Genomic DNA, 17,828 nt, shown 5'->3' on the forward strand with positions numbered 1-17,828 from the left:
GACTTTGAGCGAGGGCGTATAGTGGGCATGCGGGAGACCGGGTGGACGTACCGCCGAATTGCTCAACACGTGGGGCGTGAGGTCTCCACAGTACATCGATGTTGTCGCCAGTGGTCGGCGGAAGGTGCACGTGCCCGTCGACCTGGGACCTGACCGCAGCGACCCACGGATGCACGCCAAGACCGTAGGATCCTACGCAGTGCCGTAGGGGACCACACCGCCACTTCCCAGCAAATTAGGGACACTGTTGCTCCTGGGGTATCGGCGAGGACCATTCGCAACCGTCTCCATGAAGCTGGGCTACGGTCCCGCACGCCGTTAGGCCGTCTTCCGCTCACGCCCCAACATCGTGCAGAACGCCTCCAGTGGTGTCGCGACAGGCGTGAATGGAGGGACGAATGGAGACGTGTCGTCTTCAGCGATGAGAGTCGCTTCTGCCTTGGTGCCAATGATGGTCGTATGCGTGTTTGGCGCCGTGCAAGTGAGCGCCACAATCAAGACTCCATACTACCGAGGCACACAGGGCCAACACCCGGCATCATGGTGTGGGGAGCGATCTCCTACACTGGCCGTACACCTCTGGTGATCGTCGAGGGGACACTGAATAGTGCACGGTACATCCAAACCGTCATCGAACCCATCGTTCTACCATTCCTAGACCGGCAAGGGAACTTGCTGTTCCAAGAGGACAATGCACGTCCGCATGTATCCCGTGCCACCCAACGTGCTCTAGAAGGTGTAAGTCAACTACCCTGGCCAGCAAGATCTCCGAATCTGTCCCCCATTGAGCATGTTTGGGACTGGATGAAGCGTCGTCTCACGCGGTCTGCTCGTCCAGCACGAACGCTGGTCCAACTGAGGCGCCAGGTGGAAATGGCATGGCAAGCCGTTCCACAGGACTACATCCAGCATCTCTACGATCGTCTCCATGGGAGAATAGCAGCCTGCATTGCTACACTGTACTAGTGCCGACATTGTGCATGCTCTGTTGCGTGTGTCTATGTGCCTGTGGTTCTGTCAGTGTGAGCATGTGATGTATCTGACCCCAGGAATGTGTCAATAAAGTTTCCCCTTCCTGGGACAATGTATTCACGGTGTTCTTATTTCAGTTTCCAGGAGTGTATGTCTAAGTCGTCTTGTATCTTCCTACAGTCACTCAACTATGGCATCATACCGTACGCCAAGGCATCATCAGCAAACAACCGCAGATTACAGCCCACTCTCCGTCACATCATTCACGTATGTAGAGGGAAACAGTGGTCCTGTCACACTTCTTTGACGCACCCCTGACGATATCCTCGTCTCTGGTGAACACTCTCCGTCGAGGACAACTTACTGGGTCGTGTTAATTAGGAAGTCTTCGAGTCAGTCACTGTGGCGTATTCCATATGCTCTTACGTTCGTTAAAAGCAGCCAGCAATTGGGCACCGTGTCAAATTCTTTCCGGACATATAGAAATTCCATTCTGCCTGTCACCCTTCATCCATAGTTCTCAGTATGTCATGTGAGAAAATGGAAACCTAAAACCACGCTGATTCGTTGACATAAGCTGCTTACTCTCAAGAAATTTTATTACATTCGATGTGAGAATGTGTTCAAGGATTCTGCACCAAGCAGAAGTTAGGGTTATTTGTCTATAATTTTGCAGGTTCGTTCTTTTACCTTTCTTATGTACTGGAGTCACCTGCCCTTTTTTTCCAGTCCTAATTACGTTTTTTTTATCAAAACCAGATATTAAAACTGTCAGAATAAATATTTCATCAAGAAATCTTTTGTGTAAGTCATTGTAGCTATGCAGCCAGAGTACTTTCCTGTAGACAACACCATACTCACCGATTCTGTTGGCTCGTTGTAGTTAATAGCAGCTGTCTGGTCACCATACACTACGGCACATTAGACGTTACCACTATTTCTGATACGATGCGAGTTGGGGCAGTGGTAACACACTGACCCATACTCGGCGTACGTGCAGTTCAAAACGCTTTCCTGCAGTAAAAACTAAAGTATTCTTTCACTGACATAAATAGTTTAAGACAGATGCTCGAATGTTTCTGTTTCAAGGACACGGTCGCTTTTATAATCGAAGCTTTTATTCTGTCTGTAGTGACCTAGATGTCAGCGGGTCATTAAAACTTTTATTTCCCTTAATGTTTTGTTTCTGTTCAATACGTTTTAGCCACAATGGCATAATGTATTCTCTTCTCCAAGAATTCTTCGAACCTATCACATACTGGAGTTCGCTATACTTACCCATATTAGCGAAAGGTGCTCGTGAAACTGCATAAACACAATCATGATTAGGAAAAAAAATTAACAAGAATATGTAATGGAAGCATGTCTGTTCCATTACCGTATTGAATGGTTACTTAATAATTTTTGTCACTTTCAAGATGTTAAAAGTGAGTAGGAAGAATGAAAAAACATTTTTCTATAGTCGCTTGCCCTAGTTTTTCGACAAGATTTATGTGAATTATCCTTATAGGCCAAAGTGGTTCTTTTTCCGTAAAAAGATAAGTGATATCACTTCTCTCTGAAATCCACAATTTTTCTGTTGTACACAGATCGTGACGAATTTCTAGAAGTGTTCTAGCTTAAACGAGAGTGAAGAATTGTCCCTCTAAGTATAACGCTGAGTCAGCTTTCTCATGGTGACAGACTCAGACCTCTTACTCCCAGCGAACGTAAGAGAGTTAAAAAGAGAAAAAAACAAAACATAAAGCTATTTGCTTGTGTACAAAAAGCAACGTAACTTGTAGGGAGAGAAGAACATTGTTTAATTTGCAAGCTATGGGCGACGCTGAGTATTTACCGCCTCCTGCAAAGAGAGAGCGAGGAAAATAGGCGCTAAAATTTCCTTTGTTTTCCCGGTGGAAAAGAAAATCACACATGCTAAACGGTGATTCATTCTCCTCATAAAATTGCCCACATTATGTCGTTGATGCTGCCAACGTAGCTCTGCGTGCTCATAACTGATTTTCTATTTGCTAACCTTCATAAAAATCTCAGTGTAACACCACGTGACCCGGAAGGGTTAAACCATAATTACCACGAGATGCTAAACGGTGATTCATTCTCCTCATAAAATTGCCCACATTATGTCGTTGATGCTGCCAACGTAGTTCTGCGTGCTCATAACTGATTTTCTATTTGCTGACCTTCATAAAAATCTCAGTTTAATACCACGTGACCCAGAAGGGTTAAACCATAATGACCACGAGATCATAGGTCCGACTGTTCGAAAATGTAGCAAGTGGTCCCACATTACAGCCGAAATGGAGTATGGAAACATACATCAACTTACTGCCAAAAATGAAAGTTTCTTCTCCAACTCAGTTTCGAGTAATACACTGCTTCACAGGAAGACAGTGAAGAACCCAGAAGAGCAAGAGGAAACTAAATGAAACTTCACGGATTGAGAGTGTATGTGCTGTTCTTCAGCGATTACAAAATTGAGTTAAAGTTACAAATAACTTTGCAGTATGATGTTGCATCCACTATGTCCTGAATCCATGCACTGCTTTCGTTGTAAAGGGTGTGATAAAGCTGCTATATCCTCTATTGAGGCAAGCTGGCAATAATCGTTGTGTTTGGTCGTTGTTATCGTGGATGCTGGCATCAGGATGGAGTTGACAGCCGAAATGGTCCAACATATTTTCTGGGTATATTTCTGGTGACAGCTATACCATAGGTCACGCTAATGGTTAGTAGAGACGCCTGCCATGTGTGGATGAGGACTGCCCTCTTGAAGACAAAACGATAGGCCTACTGCTGTGTGAGAGGTAAGCCCTAAGGCTGCAGGAATCCGTGACGTTCCGTATTGCCGTCAGAACTACCTTACCAACTTCCAGCCGTGATGAGAAGGCACAGCCCCTGTCTCCTTCCATCGTGAATGCGGGGATAGCAACGTGGTGTTTCTCCATAGACTGGTAAAATGGGATCTCTCCTCAAGTCATATGGGGCAGAACGAAACCGTGATTTATCGCTGGACTCAGTGCGACGCCATTCATCGACAGTCCATGCTTTTCGGTCATGAGTCGAAACGATGATGATGACGATGGTGATGATGATGTTTAGTTTGTTGGGCGCTCAACTGAAAGGTTATCAGCGCCTGTACAAAATCCCAATGTTTACACAGTCCAGTCTCGCCACAGACAACACAAACACCCAGTCCCAACTCCGCCGGGAATCGAAACCGGGACTCCGTGCCCGATCCCATGCTAAACGCAGCCGTTTGTGTTGTGGTGTTAACGGCAGCCTACGCAATGGACAGTAATTCCCTAGTTAAATTGCTGTCAGTGATGCGGTATGGCACAAAGCTTTTTTTAAGTCAGACGCAGATGTGAAGGGGTTACCACATGTTTAGTTCACTATTTGCAGTATTCCCTTGTAGTGGCCAGCCTTGGTTTGCTTACACCGTGACGGCGACTGTGCCTCTCCGCAAGTTTCCATGCCATCCAGCATCGGGCCACAGCCACAAATCCTCCACAGCCGAACAGAAGGCGGCGAGGTAGCTCAGCGTGTTCGGTCAGAGGACTGGCCACACTCTGTAATATATATACACATGAAAAATAGTTTTGCAACGCCCCGGTTCCCAGAACTCCTGAACACAGACGTGGATATTGGACACCCAAGGATGTAAACAACCTGCATGAGCAGCCTTCATTAGATGGAGAGATTCCGGCAGCCGATCAGTCCCAGGCATTCCACCAGGAAGGAGGTACACGGCTCGTATTGTCCGCAGCTGAATCACGCCTAGATGTTCAATACCGCGGTTAGATCACGTGCGCATTGTTAGTTTGTGCCACGAAGGACTCTCAACAAGGGAAGTGTGCAGGCGTCCCGGCGTGAACTAAAGCAAAGTTGAAACTTCCTGGCAGATTAAAACTGTGTGCCCGACCGAGACTCGAACTCGGGACCTTTGCCTTTCGCAGGCAAGTGCTCTACCAACTGAGCTACCGAAGCACGACTCACGACCGGTACACACAGCTTTACTTCTGCCACTATCCGTCTCCTACCTTCCAAACTTTACAGAAGCTCTTCTGCGAAACATGCAGAACTAGCACTCCTGAAGGAAAGGATACTGTGGAGACATGGCTTAGCCACAGCCTGGGGATGTTTCCAGAAAGAGATTTTCACTCTGCAGCGGAGTGTGCGCAGATATGAAACTTCCTGGCAGATTAAAACCGTGTGCCTGACCGAGACTCGAACTCGGGACCTTTGCCTTTGGCGGGCAAGTGCTCTACCAACTGAGCTACCGAAGCACGACTCACGACCGGTACACACAGCTTTACTTCTGCCACTATCCGTCTCCTACCTTCCAAACTTTACAGAAGCTCTTCTGCGAAACATGCAGAACTAGCACTCCTGAAAGAAAGGATACTGTGGAGACATGGCTTAGCCACAGCCTGGAGGATGTTTCCAGAATGAGATTTTCACTCTGCAGCGGAGTGTGCGCTGATATGAAACTTCCTGGCAGATTAAAACTGTGTGCCCGACCGAGACTCGAACTCGGGACCTTTGCCTTTCAGGAGTGCTAGTTCTGCATGTTTCGCAGAAGAGCTTCTGTAAAGTTTGGAAGGTAGGAGACGGATACTGGCAGAAGTAAAGCTGTGTGTACCGGTCGTGAGTCGTGCTTCGGTAGCTCAGTTGGTAGAGCACTTGCCCGCCAAAGGTCGGGCACACAGTTTTAATCTGCCAGGAAGTTTCATATCAGCGCACACTCCGCTGCAGAGTGAAAATCTCATTCTGGAAACATCCCCCAGGCTGTGGCTAAGCCATGTCTCCACAGTATCCTTTCTTTCAGGAGTGCTAGTTCTGCATGTTTCGCAGAAGAGCTTCTGTAAAGTTTGGAAGGTAGGAGCCGGATACTGGCAGAAGTAAAGCTGTGTGTACCGGTCGTGAGTCGTGCTTCGGTAGCTCAGTTGGTAGAGCACTTGCCTGCGAAAGGGAAAGGTCCCGAGTTCGAGTATCGGTCGGGCACACAGTTTTAATCTGCCAGGAAGTTTCATATCAGCGCACATTCCGCTGCAGAGTGAAAATCTCATTCTGGAAACATCCCCCAGGCTGTGACTAAGCCATGTCTCCACACTATCCTTTCTTCCAGGAGTGCTAGTTCTGCATGTTTCGCAGAAGAGCTTCTGTAAAGTTTGGAAGGTAGGAGACGGATACTGGCAGAAGTAAAGCTGTGTGTACCGGTCGTGAGTCATGGTTCGGTAGCTCAGTTGGTAGAGCACTTGCCCGCGAAAGGCAAAGGTCCCGAGTTCGATTCTCGGTCGGGCACACAGTTTTAATCTGCCAGGAAGTTTCATATCAGCGCACACTCCGCTGCAGAGTGAAAATCTCATTCTGGAAACATCCCCCAGGCTGTGGCTAAGCCATGTCTCCACAGTATCCTTTCTTTCAGGAGTGCTAGTTCTGCGTGTTTCGCAGAAGAGCTTCTGTAAAGTTTGGAAGGTAGGAGACGGATACTGGCAGAAGTAAAGTTGTGTGTACCGGTCGGGAGTCGTGCTTCGGTAGCTCAGTTGGTAGAGCACTTGCCCGCGAAAGGCAAAGGTCCCGAGTTCGATTCTCGGTCGGGCACACAGTTTTAATCTGCCAGGAAGTTTCATATCAGCGCACACTCCGCTGCAGAGTGAAAATCTCATTCTGTAAAGCAAAGTTGTTAGGACATGGAGGAGATACAGAGACACAAGAACTGTCGATGACATGCCTCGCTCTTGCCGTCCAAGGCTACTGCTACTACTTATGGCTCGGAGGAAACCTGACAGAAATGCCACCATCTCGAATAATGCTTTTCTTGCAGCTACAGAACGTCGTGTTACGACTCATTCTGTACGCAATAGGGTGCATGATGCGCAACTTCATTTCCGACGTCCTTGGTGATGCCCATGTTTGCAACTACGACACCACGTAGTGAGTACAGTTGGTCCCAACAACATGCGGAATGGACCGCTCAGGATTGGCAGCACGTTCTCTTCACCGATGAATGTCGCATATGCCTTCAATCAGACAATCGTCGGAGACGTGTTTGGAGGCAATCCGGTCAGCCTGAACTACTTACACTGTCCAGCGAGCGCAGCAAGGTGGAGGTTCACTGACGTTTTGGGGTGGCATTATGTGGGGCCGACGTACGAAGCTGGTGGTCATGGAAGGCGTCCTAACGGCTGTACGATACGTGAATGCATTCCTCCGACCGATAGTGCAACCATATCGGCAGCATATTGGAGAGGCATTCGTCTTGATGGACGGCAATTCGCGCCCTACCGTGCACATCTAGTGAATGGCTTCCTTCAAAATAACGACATCGCTCGACTAGAGTGGCCAGCATGTTCTGCAGGCATGAACCCTATCGAGCATGCGTGGGATTGAAAAGGGGTGTTTATGGAGGACGTCACCTAGCAACCACTCTGAGGGATCTACACCAAATCACCGTTGTGGAGTAGAACAATCTGGATCAAAAGTAGCTTGATGAACTTGTAAACAGTATGCCAGGAGCAACACAGACATGCAAAAATGCAAGAGGACGTACTACTGGGTATGATAGTTACAAATTTTACGGTAATATGGATCATCATTCCTGAAGGCCTCGCTGTATATTGGTACAACATGCAATGTGTGGTTTCCATGAGCAATAGAAAGGGCGGAAATGATGTTCATGTTGACTATTCTAATTTTCTGTACAGGTTCCGAAACTCTCGGAACCGAGGTGATGCAAAACTTTTTTTGTTGTGTGTATATTGCCGCAAAAAAATATCAGTACAGGTTTTAGAAGTTTCAGTTCACTCCACATTTATTGTTACAACAGTGCGTACGGGGTACATGATTAAATTTTCGGAAATAAAGAGAACAAACTTTTCTCATGTGCCAGGTATCGACCCATGTTGAAACATTCGGGTTGTGTGTGGTATGGCAGCAATGCAGACACTGTCTCCGGCATCCAGTTGATTGTACAAAGTTGCGAATGCTGTCCTGCGATACGTTATTCTACGACTGCTCGACCTGTTAATATTGTTTGATAAGAGTTATTGGCTGACGAATTGCACGAGTCACCTACCGACCCATCATATCCCACGTGTGCACAATTGGAGAGAAATCCGGAGATCTTGGTGGACAGGAAAGTTGCTGTACGTCTTGTAGAGCACGTTGAGTATCAAGGACAGTGTGTGGGCGAGCGTTATCCTGTTGGAACAACAGACCACCTTCCTGCTGCAGGAACAGCAAAATAACGTGTCTTAACAACTTACTGCATGCACCGAGCGCTGGTTAACAACCCCTCCAGGAACACGAACGGTGAATGGGAGTTCAAATGGTTCAAATGGCTCTGAGCACTATGGGACTTAACATAAGAGGTCATCAGTCCCCTAGAACTTAGAACTACTTAAACCTAACTAACCTAAGGACATCACACACATCCATGCCCCAGGCAGGATTCGAACCTGCGACCGCAACGGTCCCGCGGCTCCAGACTGTAGCGCCTAGATCCGCTCGGCCACTCTGGCCGGCTGAATGGGAGTTCTAGTTTATCAACCTAGAACATAACGCCTGTGGTGGGGCCAGTGCCTCTGACGAATGCCGTCTGCTAGAATCCGCTCACCAGGTCTATGTCGTACTCGAAAACGAGCATCACCTGCGTGCAGGCAGAATCTCATTTCATCACTGAAAACAGCACCGATCGAGCCGTGTACGTCGATGCTGTCGCATGAGTGGAAGACAGGCCAGAGGTGGAGTGCGTGGCCGTATTCTTACTGCTAATAAACGGTTCGCAACAGTTCATTTTGACAAGTCTGGGCGCACATGCCGTTACCTGTTCGGTGGTAACTGTACAATCTGCCACTGCTGCCTTTGCAATACGACGATCCTGGCGGGGGTCTGTGTTGCTCTAAACATGTAATACAGGGAATTATCCAGGGTGGTCCATTGATCGTGGCCGGGTCAAATATCTCACGAAATCAGCATCAAACGGAAGAACTACAAAGAACGAAACTCGTCTAGCTTGAAGGGGGAAACCAGATGGAGCTACGGTTGGCACGCTAGATGGCGCTGCCATAGGTCTGTGCTGCTTGGACGCCTGAACATCATCTCTCTGTGTGTGAGAATGCTAAAGTTACCACTGTTACCAGCATCGTTGCACAACTCACGCTGCATATCCAACTTGAGTGGCAATTCTCCGAAAGGACCATCCTGCCACTCATGCCACAATTTGACCTGTTTGAAACTGGCTCCGTTGCCCGTAGGAGAACGAGTGCATGTCCGTGCTGTAGTTGTCTGGTTCACACACCTGCACCACACTGGGCCTTCTGTTTCTGAACAGTCTCTATTAAAGAGGTAGCACTGGTGGTGCTCTGGTAGCTACGCTACTGCGTTATCTGTGGCCCGGCGACCCATTATCAGTATATCTACTATTCCCCGGAAGGTATATGCCGTCATCGGCTCAAAATCAGCGTCGTTTTTCCAGGCGTTTTAAATTATTAGAAATAGATCCTTCGGAGCGGAAAAACCCGGCTCGAGTCCAGGTACCTTTCTTTTTTTTCTGGTGTATGGAGATCTGGAACGGGTCAAGTCAGCCTCGGGAGGCCAACTGAGGAGCTCCTTCACTATAGAAGTTGCGATAGCATCTGGAGATAAAGGCGTCACCATGATCATACTTATCATGATCATAGATCGATTGTCATAGTGCTTTGTAGAAAGCAGTCAATCAGTCCGAACAGGCCCAAGGCGTAATCCGTAAATATTGGTTACGTTTACGTTTGCGTCAAACCAATTTCCACAGAAATATTCACCACCGAGCTCATAAGATGAAGTCGACGCTAGGATTTCAACATTATCATACAGCACTCTGTGCTATGTGACAACTACACATACTTGCGAAATGCTCAGTTTAGATAAACCTAAACCTAAACCTAAACGTAAACCAGTGTCAACAGAAAAGAAATTTTCCTACAGCCATATTTAAATTGAATGATGGTGGGACATCAGCTGGTATAATTATTATTAAACATTAACCTCCTCCAGTTGTACTTAAGATTTCATACTCATTTGGCTACTAGTTTCGAAGTTGTGTCAACGCCATTGTGTCAACGCCATCTTCAGGCCTGTACAAAATGATGATATCAATTGTGTGTGGCTGAGTACTACAAGTCCGCTGTGAGACCAATACGTGCTCCAGATGGATGGCATGCTGTAAATCAAGTCATAGCAAAACAGTGATATCAGGGATACAATGAATTCATCTGCAGATGGATATTTATCGACAATATCACTCGAACATCTGGTAAAATATAGTGAGGAGCCTAAACGTCATCGACGCAGCCCATCCAGATACCGAGTGTCTGATGCCCTTGCAGGCACCTGATGAGGGTAAAGAAATTGTATAAGTGGAGCAGAGACGAAAAGGGAATCATTCTTGTGGCGAAACGGACCGTGAATGAAGAAATGTCCTGATATTAACTACAAAAAATTGTTGTAAGGCGGTGAAACACCGAGTAGCGACGAAGTGCTGGACATTCACGACTCATTACAGGTCATTTAGGTAGGAGGCTAGTCCACTCGGTAAAGCAGGAGAAGCAGCAGATGCGACGAGAGAGTACAGTGCTGGTGTAGGCACAAGTGTTTCCAAGCACACAGTTCAGATCACGTCGATGAACATGGGTATCGACGGTAGATGACCTTTACGAGTTTCTGCGTTGAATCTAGGAAGAAAGTTGGGGTCCTGTCGACATCAAGGTCATCAGGGACGGAACACATGCTCCGAATATTTCAAGGACTGGGTGGGTAGATGGCTATGGCTTGGTTCAAATGGCTATGAGCACTATGGGACTTAACTTCTAAGATCATCAGTTCCCTAGAACATAGAACTACTTAAACCTAACTAACCGAAGGACATCACACACATCCATGGCCGAGGCAGGAGTCGAACCTGCGACTGTAGCGGTGGCGCGGTGCCAGACAGTAGCGCTTAGAACCGCTCGGCCACTCCGGCAGGCAGATGGCTATGCCTTTTCGTAGGGACCATTCCGGTATTTGCTGAATCAATTTAGGAGAAATCACAGGAAACCTAAATTCGAATAGCCGGACCCGTATTCGAACTGTTGCCAGTGCGAGTCCACTGTATTTAGCCATGCGGCACCCCGCTCGGTACCCACGATAAGCTAACGACACCTGCAGTACTTTATCAATGGGCACTGCGTCACCTACATGGGTCAATGAAACCTGTCGCCTGACGGGATCAGTTATGCTTTTGTTACACCAGGTCGATGGTCGTGTTCGGATAATCCGTCATCCATACGAATTGCTTTTCGAAAGAAACACTGCGCTACGGGCGTAGCTTGATGGGGCAGTATTATGCTATAATGGACATTCACCTGGGATTCTATGGGAGCTGTCGTAGTAACTGAATGCACTATGACATCTGTAGACTAAGTTGGCGTTACTGCTTTTTTTTTTAGGCGTCGCGTTTTTCCCCCGTGGCGTTACCGTCTTCCAAACAGTCGTTTGAGGAGAGCGGTAGTGACTCACGTTGATGTGGCTCTGAGCACTATGGGACTTAACTTCTGAGGTCATCAGTCTCCTAGAACTTAGAACTTCTTAAACCTAAGTAACCTAAGGACATCAAACACATCCATGCCCGAGGTAGGATTCGAACCTGCGATCGTAGCAGTCACGCCATTCCAGACTGTAGCGCCCAGAACCGCTTGGCCACTCCGGCCGGCTCACGTTGATGTCTTGGCAACCAGATTCGCCTGATCTGAACCCGATGCAATACATAGCACCGCTAGCGGGCATCAGTTCTGCACCCAAGAACTACCCGGCAATAGCTTGCGGGAAATGCGTGACCTCTACGTATTCATATCGCTTCCAGCCTATTGAGGAATTGTTTAACCCATTCCACGCGGAATCGTTGCTTTATAGCGTTCCACATGTCAAACAATGCGAATTGAGCAGGTGGTCATACTGTCTTGGCCCTTCTAGTTTTAATCTTCCTTATTGGCACGTATCTTCTGTTATTGGATTTCACCCAGAACGTTCGTCTGGCAGCATTCACAAAAGCCTATTGGCGGATTTTTTGAGGAGCATCTTCTTCGAATACTTCCAAAAATATTTTTGATACATCCTGTATTTCAGTGACGCACAAGCGGTCGGTCGAAGTGGCCGTGCGGTTCTAGGCGCTGCAGTCTGGAACCGCGAGACCGCTACTGTCGCAGGTTCGAATCCTCGGGCATGTATGTGTGATGTCCTTAGGTTAGTTAGGGTTAACTAGTTCTAAGTTCTAGGGGACTAATGACCTCAGAAGCTGAGTCCCATAGTGCTCAGAGCCATTTGAGTAACACACAAGCAACAGCATTGAGAAGTAAACACTGTCGAGGAACGGACTTCTGTTAGCGTCAGCATACAGGCGTTTCCGTCAAACCAGAAGGACAATGCTTTGAGTTCAAGGTTCTTAAATACGATTTCACCATCAGGATTCGAACTGGATATCTCTAAACCGAGCGCCACTACAGAAGTAGTCGCGCCTGTGGAGGCGGATTCATCGCAACAGACGTACTGAACCCACTCTCTTCATCCGTTATTGATTATTTACATGCGACACGTAAACGTAATGCATTTGCGAAAGGTCGTCTGCAGGAAACCAACTTACAGTGCCACGTAATCGTGATCGCAACAGCTTTCTTGGAAAGGAGGAAAATACGCGCGACGTTCACAAATTACCCAAAGTTAGGCGGAGCTGCTGGTTGCCTAGGGTGGTTGGTTGCTTGTAGCGCACTCGACTACGTATAACCGGCCTGTGCTGTTTAGCAAACAGAGACGCCCCAGGGGGCGTCTGGCCTCCTCCGTCTATCCTCGGATGCCACTCAAGGTGAACGCCGACACGCGTCCCCCGCGGGAACTCGAGTGCCGCTGGAGCACCTCTACTGTAGAAGTGTACATCTCCTCTTAACAGACATAGTTATTCCGAGCTCATTTAGGCCTACCTGGGTAGAAATTAAAATGGAGTTTAATCATTTTACTTATAGCTGATCTTAAATTTTTTCTTCTTATCTACAAAAGAATGATATTCTCTGAAATTAATGATGATTTATGAGAGTGTCTAGCTATCTGTTCATCTCATCGGAGAAATAACACAGCCAGCTGCAAAGACATCCTTAGAGGTCAGTGTAGTAACAGTTATTTGCAACAAGGTGCCTATATTATTTCCCCTCTGAATCTTACACTTGCTGAATGACAGCCATGCTCAAAATTGTATCTATACATATTATAAATTAAATTTCGCCACAGTATTTTTGCTCCTGTATACAAAGTATCAGCTCAGGAACTAAAGTAGGGAATTTGATGCCATTTTCACAAACAGATAGACTGAGTGACGAGCAATGTTTGTGTATATAATTTATTACCGCTATGTCAGACGAGTTATACGGCCGTAGATACTTTATGCTACCCCTGCGAAGCTGGATCGGGCCGATAGTATATTCCACTTTCGTTATGTTGATACTTTTCACACCATAACGTTTGTCATTAATATCACATAAGCAACATGTGTCTAACTAACTAACTTGCTCAGTCGTATGATTCTGCTTGGATAGCACTACTGAACATTTTAGTTGATAACCTCGTTAGGTAATATTAAAAATTGGATGCCAGTAAAACTGAAGCACCATGAGGTGGCTTGCCATACACTCAGACTGCAGTGAAGAACATAAAACCTTGGATATGCAAATGATTTGCATTACAATGCAGCTGCACGAAGAAACTAAAAGTAAGGAAGGATCTTGCTCCGGTTTCTCATTCAAATATCTCGTCTGAACGTTGTTTCTAAGAAGATCTTGTTACGCGTCTTGAAAAAAGCAGAAGTATCTACCAACACGTATCGAAATTCGACAGGCAGAATCATGACTTATCGAGACAGTGGTTTGTAGTTCCGGAATTCTGCTACACGACATGGTGGGGATTCCCTGAGTGTCACACGCAACTAGAACTGATGATCAGAAAGAATTTTCACTCTGTAGGAGAATGCCCATTGATTTTAAACTGTTTGACAGATTACACTGAGGTGATAGCGATATGCACATATACAGGCGGCTGTAATATCGCGTACACAAAGTATAAAAAGGCAATGCACTGACGGAGGTATCATTTGTACTCAGGTGATTCACGTGAAACGGTTTACAGCGTGATTATGGCCACACGAGGGTTATTAACAGATTTCGAACGCAGAATGATGTCTCGAGCTAGATGCAAGCCACATTCCATTTCGTAAATCGTTACGTAATCCAATATGGCGCGATCTGTAGCATTGCCTCTCACCACGCACAACTGAGCGGCCGTCGTCCTTTATTTCGACCGACTGCAGCGGCGTTTAGGTAGAGTTGCCAGTGCTAACAGACAAGCAACACCGCGTGAAATAACCACAGAAACAAATGGGGGGAGTACGACGAACGCATCCACTAGTACAGTGCCGCGAAATCTGGCGCTACTGAGCTATGGAAGCAAACGACCGTCATGAATGCCTTTGGAAACAGCACGACATCGCCTGTAGCACCTCTCATGGGCTCGTGACCTTGTCGGTTGGCCCCTAGACAATTGAAAAACCTTGGCATGGTCAAAGAATCCCGATTTCAGTTGGTAAGAGCTGATGACAGGATTTGACTGCGACACAGACCCCATGATGCCATGGACCCTAGTTGTCAACAAGGCACTGTGCAAGCTGTTGAGGGCTACTTAACGGTGTGGACTGTGTTTAAATTGGATAGAACGAGTCTTTTGGTTCAACTGAATAGTTCATTAACGTGAAATGGCTATGATTTGCTGCTTGGAGACAATATGGTGCTATTCATGGAGTTTAAGTTTTCGGTGGGGTTGTCACAGGGTCACAATTACTCACGATTTAAAATTTTTTAAAACAGTATCAGCGATCTTTAGAATCAAAATTTAAAGATTAAAAACAGTCTTGATCGCAGGTTTTTATTTTTATCTGAGTGACCGGTTTCGATTCTATTTAAGAACCATCTTCAGACTCCATGACTGTGGGTGGACTCCGTGGAGGAAGTTGCGCCGACCCTCAACGCTGGATGAACAGACATTATGCTTAAGTTTGCGTGGTGTATACTCTGCAGTCACCTACAGGTTTAACTACACGAAGAGTAAGAAATCTCACATCTGTCAGGAGAATTAAAAAACAATATACAGTAATTATTTTTATACATAAAAAAGAAGGTATTCTGATACGACCGATAAAAGCTCCTAGCGCCATCAGTCCAAAAATTAACAAGAAACAATAGAAAATAAATAATTTATTAAGAACGTTGTATGTGCGTTACCAGAGGACTGAGTGGTTCTAAGTATCAATAAGGAAGTTTTTATTTAAACTGCCACTAAAACTGAGGCTATATGTTTCATTTTTGATAATACGTGTACAAAATTACAGTACTAATATTAATTAGTGGAAGTGTACCAACAAAAACCATTACTCTGTCTAATAAATTTTCTACGAGAGAATAACAAAATTAAGTTCAAGAAGAAAAAATAATCTTTCAATATTGACTTCTGTTTATTACGCAGTCACATTCGTGGGATCAGATGTTGCAAAGTTCACTGCAAAACTCCCTATGATGTTGAGGAAGCGATGGGAAGATGGTCAAGAGTTCTTTCTGTTTTGCAGCTGATAAATATGGCTGGTCTTTCAGATGAAATGTGGTATGGCATACATCCGCTATGGTCTTTCCTCTTTTGAATACAATGATATTTTTCGATTCCTCTGTTTCAGAGAAGAGCTGTTTGCCCTGAATGACTGAGTTACCTTGATCGTAATGTTTGGAGAACTTACGCGCATGCATTTCAACAACTTTTCAGTAGCATCTTTACAATCAGTAAGCTGTATGCATTGAATTACAAGCAATAGAATGATATCTTCAGCTGATTTAACAATTTTCATAAATCTTGCGGAATAAAGGCCTTGCTTAACTCTCTTCGTTTGCTGTAGTTGCAAAATCTTTATTTCAGCTCAAAAAACAGTGCACACTTGCCAAAACCTTGTGTGTTATCTCTTCAAAACATCTCGAGCTTACCAGAATCACCAAGTAATGCGAAAGAGAGGAGACCTTGACGCTTGTCACTTAGAACCCCAGAGGGAAACAAGTTACTGCTTGGCACAAAGACCATGCGCCAACAAGTAATGAATGCTTGGAACATTTTCTCCATAACTTGGGACTTGTAAGAAGTTTAGAGATATTCGATAGTGTACAGACAACACAGGAGCACTGAAAATGCGTTTTGTAAAAAAGTGCACTAACAACATACAACATTTCCACGCATCATAAATTCATCGCGCTATGCTGTATACGCACAGTAATTAGACTTTCGTTGTTTGCTATCCTTACGGTTACTAAAATCTTAATGCCCAGAAATATAAATGGTACGTTCGCACATGGAAAGAGGAGCACCATAATAGTCAGTCGAGCTATGCTGTAACGCTCTGGAAACAGAAAAAGGGAAGTAGGGCTACAGCTCGATTAAAATACCTTTGTGATTTATACGGAAAATTCGGGGTTGGGCTAATATGCAGAACGTTTTATACATGTACTACAGACAGTTGCCGACGCACTCTAAATAAAACTAAACGTGCGTATCTAAACTGTTATAGTTGTTGGCACTACTTGACCTGCGTTTTAGGGGACGCCCAGTGGGAGAACTATAGGTCTGCTCGTTCTGCACCTAGACCACACCCTCCCACGAGAAGTCTTGCTTTATCAAACTTTTGTCGTAAGTCACTTCATGGTAAACGGCCGTTGAAAAGCAAGGAGGACTGGTGTTGAATGCAATGCTGTCATCTTAGGTTCCTAACCGTTACTGTGTTGTGTTGGTGCCTGCACCACTGGAACTAGCTTCTTCGGCACACAATACATACACCTCAGTATGTTTTGCCATAGTACACCACCTACTTACTGCGAAAGCACGTGTGCAGCTCTATTAAACAGTCCGAATGTTTCCCTCAAGGACAAGCAGAATGATGAAACAAACATTTTTACCACTCGATATGAATCAACTGTTAACGTGAGGCCTCGTATAGTCTTGGAAGACCTGCTTCATCGGCATCACTGCCACTGCGTACAAAAATCATTGCAATAATGTGTACTTAGTGTCCACAAAATTAACTGACCATGATCTGTCCAATGACTGTAATGTAAAGACCTGTCGACCTAAAATAAATATGCTTACGTTAAACCTTGTAATCTCGAAGCAAGTAAAGAAACGCTTTTCTCCATTATATGTCTGGACAGCGAAAACAGAAGACTACTTAGAATACGAAGGTAAGGAAACTTCCGACCAGCGTCCGGGTTGAACTCGAGAAGGCAAAATAAAATTATCTAAACACACAAACTCACAGCTAAAAAAAATATCCGTTAGGAGACTTTTCGCTAATAACATATAATATTGTAGGCTTCAAAATGGTCTTGGTTCCATGAAGTAGAGAGTCCATAGACTTCTTCAGAAATCCTATATCCATCTGAAGTCTGTTATTGACGACTAGAGCTATCAAATTGCGGGGATGTTGATTGTTACGTTGATCCAGTTTTCCAATTAGTCCCAGACATTTTCTGTGAAATAAAGGTCTCATTATTTGTCAAGACAGTTTTTACTGTAATGTCCTTTTCTTTTAACGCAAGGATATACTTTTGCCGCTTCGGTTGACGAGTCGTCAGTGCCGCTGAGTGGTTTTATAAGTTAGAGAATGAATTTTCGTATTTTTCCTGTCCACCTGAGTCATGATATCTCAATAGTATTGAGCCTTTGTGGTCTGCATTGGAGAGAAGGTGCCTGATCGCTGTCCTGCACCA

General features: G+C 45.6%; 1 protein-coding gene and 2 non-coding genes across 3 annotated transcripts in view; 2 read left to right on the top strand and 1 right to left on the bottom strand.

Moving 5' to 3' along the window:
- The window catches only part of LOC126355309 (uncharacterized), an 852,583-nt gene that overhangs the window by 484,025 nt on the left and 350,730 nt on the right, over nucleotides 1–17,828 (bottom strand). The window lies entirely within an intron of this gene.
- On the top strand, nucleotides 6,207–6,281 carry Trnas-cga (transfer RNA serine (anticodon CGA)). Its single transcript has one exon. It is a non-coding gene; the product is annotated as a tRNA-Ser (tRNA).
- Trnas-cga (transfer RNA serine (anticodon CGA)) lies at nucleotides 6,506–6,580 on the top strand. The gene has a single exon. It is a non-coding gene; the product is annotated as a tRNA-Ser (tRNA).

The sequence above is a fragment of the Schistocerca gregaria genome, chromosome 3 (genome assembly GCF_023897955.1).
Source record: "Schistocerca gregaria isolate iqSchGreg1 chromosome 3, iqSchGreg1.2, whole genome shotgun sequence".
Classification (NCBI taxonomy): Eukaryota; Metazoa; Arthropoda; class Insecta; order Orthoptera; family Acrididae; genus Schistocerca; species Schistocerca gregaria.